Here is a 12,250-nt window from a genome sequence, read left to right as displayed (position 1 = left end):
CAATATTTAAACGAAGAGACCTCCGACTAACGTCAAATACTAAAACACCTACGAACATTTTTCCATGTTTATATTATTACATTATCAGTTGGAACTGCATTCGGGTAGTTTTTTCCATTTTCGTAAAAAAATATATTTTAGTGTTTACGGTTCCAGTTATAAGGTTTTCCCCCCGTATTTTGTGCCTTCAAATCCCTGTCTTGGCGGATGAATGCGTTTTCTTGGCAGAGGTAGGGAGATCCTGATAAACTGCAGTATGCATGCAAGGAAAGATTAGGTGAGCAAACTAACGTTTGGAAGAAAAACATATCTCAAATTTTAATTATGTGTAGTGTGGGAAAGAATAATTTGTTCTGATGATAATTCTTTATTTCGAAATCTTGTCTACTGCAATTATGATTCTTGTTCTGTAGACCGGATGTAATCTTTCAGGTACGTTGGAGCATTCCTTTTTCTCACTGGGACACCCGCTTCTGCATTCGAGGTCATTGGTTGATGATCGGAGTTGCTTGCTAGTCTTTCTGTACGCCAATTAGACACCTTCCTGGTTTGAGAAATATGCCGTTTCAACACTTGGCCATCTTCGTTATTGAGTGTCAAACTGCCATTATTGTCTTCAGTGACCGTATACTTCTTCGGGAAGAAACGCGATTCCCCCTTGCCTCGCATATGTCTCTCAACTATCACCATGTCTCCTGGTTGTACTCGGCTGGGCCGTGCACCTCGTCTTTTGTCCTCGCGCTCTTTCGCCGCCAACTTAGCTTCCCGATCTCGTTTGGATAACAAATCATCATCTATCGACACTTTTTCGAAGTCAAGTAATGGTAATCCTCGTTTTATTTTCCGACCAGACATGATTTCTTCGGGAGCTAACTTGGTTACGCTATGGATCGCAGCATTATGGGCGTGAATTGCTTTGCGTAGTTCTTCAACATAATTCGTCTTGCTGATTGTTGCATTGGTCATAGCTCTATTAACTACTTTCATGTAGCTCTCCACGAGCCCGTTCTGTTGCGGGAATAATGGCGTAGAGAAGATTGGTGTAATTGATCTTTCCGTACAGTAGCGTTTGTATTCTTCACCGTTGAAAGGCGGGCCGTTGTCCGTCTTTATCGTTTTTGGAAAACCTTCTCTGTCGAAAACGTCCTCCAAAACTCTTTTGGTGTTCTCAAAACTAGTAGATTTTACTGGTTTAGCAAGCAAAAACCTCGACCGGTAATCAACTATGACGAGGATGGAAATTCCACCGAATTTGATGTAAGGTCCATTGAAATCCAGCGCTATTGTTTCCCAGACCGCTTTCGGAGCAAGGATGCGCTGCATTGGGGTAGGCTTCTCTGGTCTACCGTTCAACGCACACGAAGAGCAAGAATCCACCCACTTCTCGACGTCACTGGTCATGCCGGGCCACCACACTCGTTGTCGTAGGATACTTTTATTCTTCGCCGCCGATGGATGACCCTGATGCGAAATGTGCAGCACACGTTGACGTAGCGCCTCTGGAATCACCACGCATCCCGTCTTCACCAACATGCTTTCTCGTATGGACAAATCTTCTTCCAGACGCTTATATGTTTGCAAGTGTTTCGGCCAACATTCTGAGTACAAAGCTTCCATGACTGCTTGAAGAGTTCGATCGTCCGCTGTGGCTTTTTTGATTTCATCGTCGGTGATGAAATCGACACCATTGGCTTCCAGGGTTGCAATTTCCCAAGGACTGCAGTCATCGTCGAATGGCTCGTCGGTTCCAACATATAACCTTGAAGAAGCATCAGCAATGTTCTCTGACCCTCGAATGTATTCAACTGTGTAGCTGTATGGACTTAATCTTAATGCCCATCCGTCAGCTCGTGTCAATGCCCGTTTTGATTCCTCGCGTGTACGGTTGAGGATAAATGATACCCCCTGAGCATCTGTGCGCAATGTAAACTGCCTTCCAAGTAAAAAATACGAAAAATGCTCAACGGCCCAAACTGCACCGAGAGCTTCGCGTTGGTTTTGAGCATATTTTTTTTCCGTGGTGGTAAGGGCCTTAGATGCAAAGCTGATGATTCTTGCTTGATCATGTACATCCTCTTGCACTAAGACCGCACCTAGTGCCACCGGTGAGGCGTCTGTATAAAGGATCGTTTTATCTTTCTCTGAGAAGAATCCTAGAGACACACAACAGTGTACTATTTTGTCCTTAACCTTATTGAAAGCCAAGCTCTGCCGTTGTCCCCATTCCCATGTTTTAGCGGTAATTATCTCCCATAAAGGGTTGGTGATGTCCGCAAAATTCTTAATGTGCGGACTAATATACGATGCCAATCCGAGGAAGCTACGCAACTCTGAAATTGTAGCAGGTTCCCGAAAATTACGTATGCTTTTTATCTTAGCATTGTCTACGTGGAACCCATTTTCGTCAAGCTCATGTCCCAAAAACTGAATTCGCGTCTTATCAAACTCGCATTTTGCGGTATTAAGCATTAGGTTGTTCGCCCTCAGTATGTTCAAGACTTCGCAGACAGTTTTACGCAATTCCTCAAGAGAATCCGCGAAGATGAGTACATCGTCGATATAAATTATTTTGTTTTCCACGCCCTTAAGAATACGCGTCATCTCTCTCTGGAAGATTTCGGGGGCGCAGTTTACCCCGAACATCAACTTGGTGAACCGATACGTACCTGGGAAATTTTAATGTGGTTTGTAAGTTGTATAAAATTACTGATCATTAGTTTTTTAAAACATGTTTGTAGGCACATACCATTTTCTGACAAAATGTGGTGAGATCCCTAGATTCATTGTGCAGTTCGAGATGATAGAACGCATTGCTGAGGTCAAGTTTGCTGAAATACTTCGACCCGTGGAGCTTCACCTTCATCTCTTCGATTAATGGCAGCCGGAAATACTCTCGATTGATAGCTTTATTCGGGGCTCGCATATTGACCACCAATCGAAAGTCGTTCTTTCCCTTGGCGACTGCGGACATCCCACTTATCCAGTTTGGAGCGTTTGTTACCTTCTCGATAATGCCTTGCGATTCCATTTCCTCTAAACGTAGTTTCGCTGCCTCACGAAAAGCTGCTGGCACGTTATAATAGGCATTCTTCACAGGTGGAACTTTATCATCGACGCTGAATCTGATTTTTACTCCAGGCATTTTTGGGAATGTTACCCGTTCACCAGCATCCTCAAGACTGTTGGTAGTTGCAACATGTAGAAGCCCCATATCGCTTGCCGTTGAACGACCAAGTAGTGATCTCGTTCCACCACAAATCACGTGAAATATCCCTTTAGTAGCTGATCCGCGATGATTAATCGCCACTATCTCTGCTTCGAATGCACACTCCACGACCATAGGAGTTTTGGCAGCGAATGCATGAATGTTCTTCATAGCATTTTTTACTATTTTCAAGTCAGCTAAGCCCGACAAATGTTCTTGCTTGAGACGTAACCAATCTCTGCCACCGATTACATTGACATCAGCCCCAGAATCCACAAGCATTTGGACTGGACTTAATGAACCTAGTCGACAGGTGGCCAACACGTCTTCGAGAGAAAGTGTGTTTACATGCTAAAATTGTACATATATAAGTTATATACAAATCAAACTATACATATATATTTTTTTTTAGGAAAGAAATTCAACTTTTATTGCGTTATTATTAATTAATCGTTCAATACCTGAGCATGGTCGATGTTATTGTCGCGTGTCGGTGAATCATTGGATTTGATTTGGAGATGACGGATCCGGGATTGGCGGCAAGCAGCGGCATAATGTCCACGTTCGCCACATGAATTGCAGTTCCTGTTTAGCGCTGGGCAAGGATAATTCGAATGAGGCAGACCATTACAACGGCGGCAGCGAGCACGGCGTCCCTGTTCCTGCAAATCTCTTCGCGGTGCTTGCTGATTATTTCGGAATCGTTTAGACTCTGTTCTGTCTACCATTCTTCCCGGCCTTGGACGTTTGCTGGATGACTCACGATATGACGGTTGTCGTGGGGACTGTCGTTGTACACGGTTGATGGCATACTGTTCAAAAGGCTGAGATGATGCTTGGATTGCTGTCTCCGCTTCATAGGCTTCGTCACGAGTAGCTGCTTGCACTATGTAGTTAGTGTCGTGTCCGTATGTTCTTGCAGCCTTAACCAACTCTCTATTCCTCAGACCTTTCAACAGCTGCGCCCTTACAAATCGGTCTTGATCTGTTGAGCTGTATCCGCAAAGTCGAACTTTTGCCGTTAATCGAGCGTGGAAAGCGATTGCTGATTCAGATCTGTCCTGTCGCATGTTCGAGAAGGCTTCATGTTCGGCCGCTGAATCCGTCATCGACTGAAAATGTTTTCGAATATTGTCGACAAAATTACGGTAACATCCTGCATCGTTCAAACTCGGTTTAAATTTAGCCGCTCTGACGATATTTTGCAATTCGTCCCCAATCGAGAGAAAGAGCAACTGCGTTCTTCGAACTGGATCGTTGGCATTGCTCAGGGAAGCAGCAATTTCAAAATTTTCGATGTACCGGTTCCATTCTTCCCACATCTTATTCGCTGGTACTCCGGATGGGAATGGTTTTATGTTGTCCCAACGAATACTGGGCAAAGCGATGTCACCCGAGCTACTGACAGGAGTGCACCAATTTTGATCAGCGTCAGGGGATATACGGTGTGGCTCGTGTCGTTTGCATAGAGTGGATTGCCTTGGTGATGTCGAACAGTGCGTTTTCCATCCTTTGGAGTCGCTGTTCGTTGCTGTCCGTTGAAGTCTTACTGCATCCAGATGCAGCGGAGGGATCGATGACCTGACTAACGGTATCTTGAATGTTGTCGAGATCTTGGCCTTGAACTCCAGACACGACTGGATGAACGAAATCGGAGCAAAGGTCAATGTCATTTCGGTTATCAACGGACTCGTTATCCGAATCGTGAATGTTGTTCATCGTCGGAGAGGTTCCCTGCTCGCACTCGTCATCGCTGGATTGTGAGTAGAGGTACTCGGGCGCTCGGACATATCTCCCGTTACTTGACATATTGTTTGGAACAATTACTTATATGATCTGGAATAGACACAATTAACGAGCACTCGAGCTTTAGTCAAGCATAATGTTTCCTATTACAGGGCGAATGTCTGTATTTAAAGGATAATTTCAATGGGTGCAAGGGTTTTGTTTTCGTCTAACTAGTACATTTTTTTTTTAAGATAATGACAGAGGATATCAAGTGGGCAGTGACATCAAAGAACCTTGCTTGGAGGTTTTATTACACATTGGAGCAGGTTTTGCGGACATCCCGTCACGCCAAAGATTGTGTTCCACAATCAAGATCATTTGAAATTATGCGGACATCCCGTCACGCCTAGGACTTGTCACAAAGACACTTTGTTACGCCGTGGACTTTTATACGGACGGCTCAACTCTTTGTTGTCGCGGACATCCCGTCACGCCTGTTTGAATGGACATTTCGTTACACCCAGGACATTTGTGGGCGTACTAAGGACATTTGTTTAAAAGATTTCCTAACATGCCAAGGATCAATTGTAAAAACCACATGCCTCGCCATACTAAGCGCGAGTTTTGCGGACATCCCGTCACGCCCAAGACTGATATTTTTGTTTCGCCGAGGTTATTTGGTAATGCGGACATCCCGTCACGCTAAGGACTGATTTCTTTTAACACTGAGGTAATTAGTTGATGCGGACATCCCGTCACGCTAAGAACTTTTTTGTTTTGCATCATCAGATTTGAAAAAAAGAAAATGGAGTTCGTTTGTTGGGCTGATTTGCTAGCGTCTGGGTTATTCCTTCTAACTTTTGGGAATCAAGTCAATATTTAATTACTCCTGGCAGGATCGCCAAAATGTGCACTTCCGCATACGAGGAATAACCCAGCGCTTGGAGTTTATACTTATTATATATAAAATGGCGACTTACCTGTTGTTATGCTACCGGAAAATGATGCAGCTTGCAGAGGCGCTTGCCGAATGTGACTTCGCGCGTAAGCGTGTGATGCGTTGTGTCGGTCTGTCGCCATGTCGACAGCGTGCAAGGTACATTCAAAAGGTGTGACCGTTCAGCACACTGTACACTGTTCAGTGTATGCATTGATTATCATTAACCATGCCGCACACTATGATGAATTACACCCCCGCAACTCCGACGTCGTAGCGCTGCAGGAAATCTTCTGAACAGGATAGAAAGTATGGAAAAGCGGGCATCAAGCGGCTATCTTCTACAAAAGCTGTGGCACCACCAACGAACTGGGAACCGGCTTCATAGTGCTGGGCAAGAAGCGCCAACGCGTGGTTGGGTGGCAGCCAATCAATGCAAGGATGTGCAAGCTGAGGACAAAAGGCCGTTTCTTTAACTATAGCATCATCAACGTGCACTGCCCACACGAAGGGAGACCCGACGACGAGAAAGAAGCGTTTTATGCCCAGCTGGAGCAGACATACGATGGATGCCCACTGTGAGACGTCAAAAATTTCCTTGGAAATTACTTTAGGGATTGCTTCGCTCGTCTTTTTGGAATTTCTTCAGAAATTCATTAGAAAACTTTTTTAGGAATTCCTTTGAAAAATCTCTTAAGAATTCCTTAGAAAATTCTTCAAGAATTTCCATACGAATACCTACGGACACTGTTTTAGGAATACATTCGGAAATCCCTTTAGGAGAAATCTTTCGGAATTTGATATAGGAATATTTTTTTCAGAAATTCCCACAGGAATTTTTTTTAGGAATTTCTAATAGAAATTTTTCCAGCAGCTCCTCAAAAAATTTCTTCCGAAACTCTAGGAAGATATTTTTGGCATTCTTACGAAATTTCCCTCTGGAATTTTTGTAGAACTTTCTCCAGGATTTTTTTCCGAATTTCCTATAGGATTTCCTTCAGACATTCCTCTTGAAATTTCTTTAGCAACTCTTCCAGAAATTCCTGTAGATCATCGAAAAATTCTTTCAAAATTCCTTTGAGAATTCTTTCGGGAATATCTTCAAAAAATCATCGGAAATTTCGTTTGTAAACTCCTTCATTTTTTTAACCGTGGTTTAAGTGTTTTTCCCTTTTTCGTATACTTCTTTTTCTTTCTTATGGATCCTGTACACCTCCGGTGAAAGATCTCCATCCTGAGCATTGCCCGGCTATCGCTTTAACCTGTTGCCAGGTTAGATTTCGGTCGACTTCTTTCATTTTTTTTATTGAGGCTTCGCCGTAAAGGCTATATGATCGCTCCAAAAACAAACTTTTTATCGAACGCCCGGAGACCCATAGTGTTATATACTGATCGACTCAGTTGGACGAATTATGGTGATGTCTTTGTATATGTGTGTGTATGTGCGCACCCACCCAACAAAATGTAGCAAAATTGTCATTTATTGTTCAGGCACTTATTCTTAACCGATTTGCTTGCAACAAGTTGCGTTCTACGCAGAATCCTCTCCCATTTGAAAATCGGTCTATGGGCTCGGAAATTATGGCCAAAATACAATTTTTTATTTAAAAAAATCAAGTAAAAAATTGTCACTCATTTTTCAAGCACTTATCTCTAACCGATTTGCTTGCAACAAGTTGCATTCGACGCAGAATTCTCTCCAATTCATAAGACGAGTTTGAACAATCCCATTTAATTCCACCACTTAATTGTACCTTGACAGATACGTATTTCGACCTCACCAGCTACGCCATCGACTGAGGAAATTCGGCATCGATTTAGTATTCTCCAGCAGAAGCAATCAACTGAAGACACTGTTGGGCTCCACAAAGGATAGAGTAGAAATGTTAAATAAGGCCGGGGTTTATCAAATTAATTGTTCACAGTGTGATAAAGTATATGTAGGTCAAACAAAAAGATCGTTAGATGTAAGGTTCAAAGAACATATTGCAGAAGTAAGTAAGGCTAAGAGGGAAACTGATAAGGGATTAAATTATGAGTTTAGGTCTAAGGTAGCTGAACATGTATATCAGGAAAATCATTCAATTACGACATCAAACATTAAAATTTTAAGAAATGTCTCTTCTCCGTGGAAACTTGATGTTGCTGAGAGCTTGGAAATCTACCGACAGGTACAAACGCGGTTGTTGAATAAAGATCAAGGAAATGGTAGCTCCTGGCTCTTCAAGTTTATACCTAAGCATTAAGCGCATCAAGCGAGTAGAAATAAGCACCGTAGTAAGATAAGTACCTAGATAAATTATTATACCTACGCATAGTATAAATAGTGTAAGCTGCGATCATTTTCTTCAAGTCGAGTCAAGTACAAGACACTGAAGACGGCCTTACTGTTGAGGTCGAAATACGTATCTGTCAGGATACAATTAAGTGGTGGAATTCAATGGGATTGTTCAAACTCGTCTTATGACAGGTGAAAACATTCCACTAAAAAGCTCAAAATAATTTTCTTATCTCTCCAATTGTTTCCTATTGAAAATTGGCTAGATCAGACTATGGGCTCGGATGGTATGGCCTAAATATTATTTTTTTATTTGCATGAGAAAGGCACCATCACCGCTAGGTGGATTAATCAGGGTTTTTTAAATTTAAAATAAGTTTAACACTCAAATACCTTTGGAATTTTTTTTCTAAAATTTCTTTAGAAATTCCTACAAATTAGAATTCTTACCGGAATTATTCCTGCAGAAATTTTGTATGGTTTACTGAAAGAATTTCCTAAGGACTTCCTGGAGGAAGCTTCAAAGGAATTTCTGAAAAAATACACAGGGCTTTCCTTTCTGAAGAAATATCCAAATTAATTCCTGGTCGATTCTCTAAAGAGATGTTCGAAAAAAATCCTGGAGGAATTCCCGACTCAACTCCTGAAGAAATAACATGAAAAGATTTTTGAACAGATTTTAAATGGATTTCTGAAAGAAATTTACGAAGGAATTTTTAATGGATTTTACAAACAAATAGCTATTGGAATTTGCATACAAATTCCTATATTTATCCAGGAATTTCTTCGAAAGTCCGGACAGCAGTTAAACAAGCTCAGTTTTGCATGGATTACTTCAGAACTTCCTCCAGGTCTGCCTTAGGAAATTATTAAAGGAAAAACCAAGAAATTTCTTTGGAAATTGTTTATCGTAATAAATCGAAACCATTTTTTTAGAACAATTTTGCCAATTTAAGTAAAAGGAGGAGTGGGGTCACGTGCCCCATCGTGCTCCAGCTCCAGAAGCCACGTTACCATTTTTGCATTCGCATATCACGAGGATAACACAAAGATATTCCAGAACCAGACTGGGAATCCAAATCCAACATTAATTATAGTATTGACTTGTAACCGCGTATATAAGCACTAGATTAATTAAGATATGTATTATTCAAACCTTTAGGGCCGATGTCCACGTAGCGGTTTTTCAAGCTGCGTTGACGCAGCGTTACTCGGCGTTGAATCAGGCTGGGAATGCACACGACAAGCGGTAATTTGCCGCAAAACTTCTACCGTCAAACCTATCTGTCACACCAAATGTCATCCGACTGCCAGCTGATTGTCATTCCGTCATTTTCCTTTCTCTTCCTTTTCTGAATCGAGTTATTGTCGGTGTAGCACCAAGTTAGAATTCGGAAGTCGGGACTTTCTTCCGAAGTTTTATTTGTCAAACTAATTGATGCGTTGTTTAGCGCATCTTTAGGCGAATCCAGCGCACTACTTCCGAAGTTGGAAAAGTTGCCTGTATCTGAAGAAAAATCCAACTTCGGTATAAAAAGCGGTATAAATTTATTCCGGATACACAATATCAATCCACATAAAGACATCAAACGTGCAATATTTACACCCAAAAAAATCTGCACATTGTTTCCATCTGGAAAAGTAAGTAGATTTTTTCCATCTAAAATTCACGTAACTTTTACCTGATTTTCCAATAGAATTTTCATTCTACGTGAAAATCAGGTAAGTTCTACCTGAGTTTTAGATAAAATTCCCTGGACACATATGTTTAACCTGAATTTTCTGAAGCATTTGCAGTTACGTGTGCACGTAAAATGTACCTGACAATTTATGTGAAAACAACGTTTAGATTATTTGGAGTGTAAAGTATTACAAATATAAAAGTTTGATTTTGATTTGTATGAAGCTCATCGCCCCCGAACAAGAATCAATGGGTAGTGCTATTGAAAACATGTCATGAGTTTGACCATACCTATATGATGGCAGACTAGAGAAAGTAACTTAGTAGGTATTATTCTAAAATAAAATGTTCCAGTGATGCTATTTAGTAGAGGGTAGAAAGATTAATCACTGTCGATTTAGAAGTCACCCATTACTTCTTAAATGAAAAGTTTAAACTTTCGAAATTAATTGTAGACCTGTTCAATTGAAATTGGGCCACACAATCCGATTGTTCAAAAACACGTTTTAATACAGAGAGGCAGAAATTTGGCATTGCTTTACTTAATCCCAATATATTTTCTACATTCATAATTAATAAATATTGTTACGATTTCATAATGTTATTTATTCTTTATTTCCAACTAAAATTTATTATATCATAGGGCGAGATTAATCTTGAATTATTGTGGATCCAGGCATTTAATTGTTCTTGTCTTGAATCGATCATCTTTTGCGTTTGGGGTACGATTTTTTATTAGTGCGATTTGTCGGCTAAATAGGAACAAATCATTTTGTTCCGAAATTAAAAGTCATTAAACATTTTGCTCGGATACTCCAACCGCTCCTACAAATTAGGTACTCAATATAAATTTTCACTCCACTGCAACACCGATCGCGTTGCCCACAACACTAGAAGAGTCGCACTGATCCCGGAGTCTTACTGTGGTTCGCCACTATCTCATCATCTGGTCTCGTTTATTTTTTGCAATTGCAATCCACATTATTTGACGACATCCTTCCGTTCATATTCCTAAAAACATGTACATCTATCAGCAATAGAAAATTAGAAAAGCTACGACCTATAGGAACCTCGGTAACAAACTTACATTAATTTAATATTTTTTCTCATTACGGAACTGGTATCGCCTGCCTTGGTGCATACAGGGTCCCACGGAATGCACTTTGTTGGTTGAATTTTGCTCCATCATTCAGTCCAAAACTGTCACATCACCGTATGTTCGGAAATCAATTTATTCTGATAAAGTTGGTACAAGCAACGTCACTACACTATCGGGCACATATGTTCGTTGACTTTAACTCTATCCGCCAGCCAGGGATGGTTGCTTGTCAGTTCTTTCCAAAGGTGGTTTGATCTCGACTGATATTAACATAGGAACGAAAGAAACACTTGCCGCTCCGAACGTACTAGTACTATTAATTAAAGAAGTTAGAATTGAAAGTTTTTGTTATTTGCAAACTAATTTTCGAAACCAAAATGAACTGATTTGAGAAGTATTTTTGTTTGTTTTGATTTCGCTCTGACAGATTCTTTCTGCAGATTTTCCCATTAGAAATCTTGTTGGAAGGAAAAGGAATAGAGAAATGTCAAAAAAATACTGGCGTGCACGCTGCGTTCCTGTGGGGAATTGCGGTGACTTTGCGGTAACGCTCGCCGCAAATGAGACATGTGGCGACGCCGCGTTAACGCAAGTGCGTGTGCATGATTCTATTTGATGTTAGGTACTTCCTACCGCAATTGCGTTGACGCTGCGTGCACGCAAGTTCAAAACCGCTACGTGGACATCGGCCCTTAAAGAGATGATGAACCACCCAATGCGACCACAATGAGGTTATTCCACATGTAGTTACATATGAGCTTAGAACTTCATCGCTACGCTCGTTGATTTGTAGGTCTGTTGCCAAAAAGTTCTTGGATGACCTAACATTTAACACCCCTATGCGGGTAAAAGTGACAGAGGTAAAAACAAACAAATCTACTAAAGGTATAATAGCTATTTAATCAATGCCTGATAGGTTGCCTTGATTCGGCAGATGCAAACACACTGCAAACTGTGATTTTGTGTTGGCCAATCATCGGCGCGAAATACGAAATTCTGCGGCGTGGAGCTAAGTGGCGTATGACGGCGCACAGGTCTAGCGACAATATCATTTTTTCTTTAAATCGTTGAATAAAAACAGATCGATACAGCGAAAGTTAAAAAAAACATTGCCATGGAAGCTCAAAGAGCAGACGACAATCTCATTTTTCTCTGACTCGTTGAATAAAAAGCTTGCAATGTCAATGTCACTCTGATCAGATGAATTTAGATTTTTTTTCAGTTAAATCATAGTTTATCTTACAACATTTTTTATTCTTAATTGATCCAAGATCATAACAACGTAAAATAGAGGTTTAATACAGCAAAGGATTCTCCCTCGT

This window comes from Armigeres subalbatus, chromosome 2 (genome assembly GCF_024139115.2).
Source record: "Armigeres subalbatus isolate Guangzhou_Male chromosome 2, GZ_Asu_2, whole genome shotgun sequence".
NCBI classification, from domain to species: Eukaryota; Metazoa; Arthropoda; class Insecta; order Diptera; family Culicidae; genus Armigeres; species Armigeres subalbatus.
The sequence above is the reverse complement of the archived record's forward strand: the minus strand, read 5'-3'. Positions refer to the sequence as shown.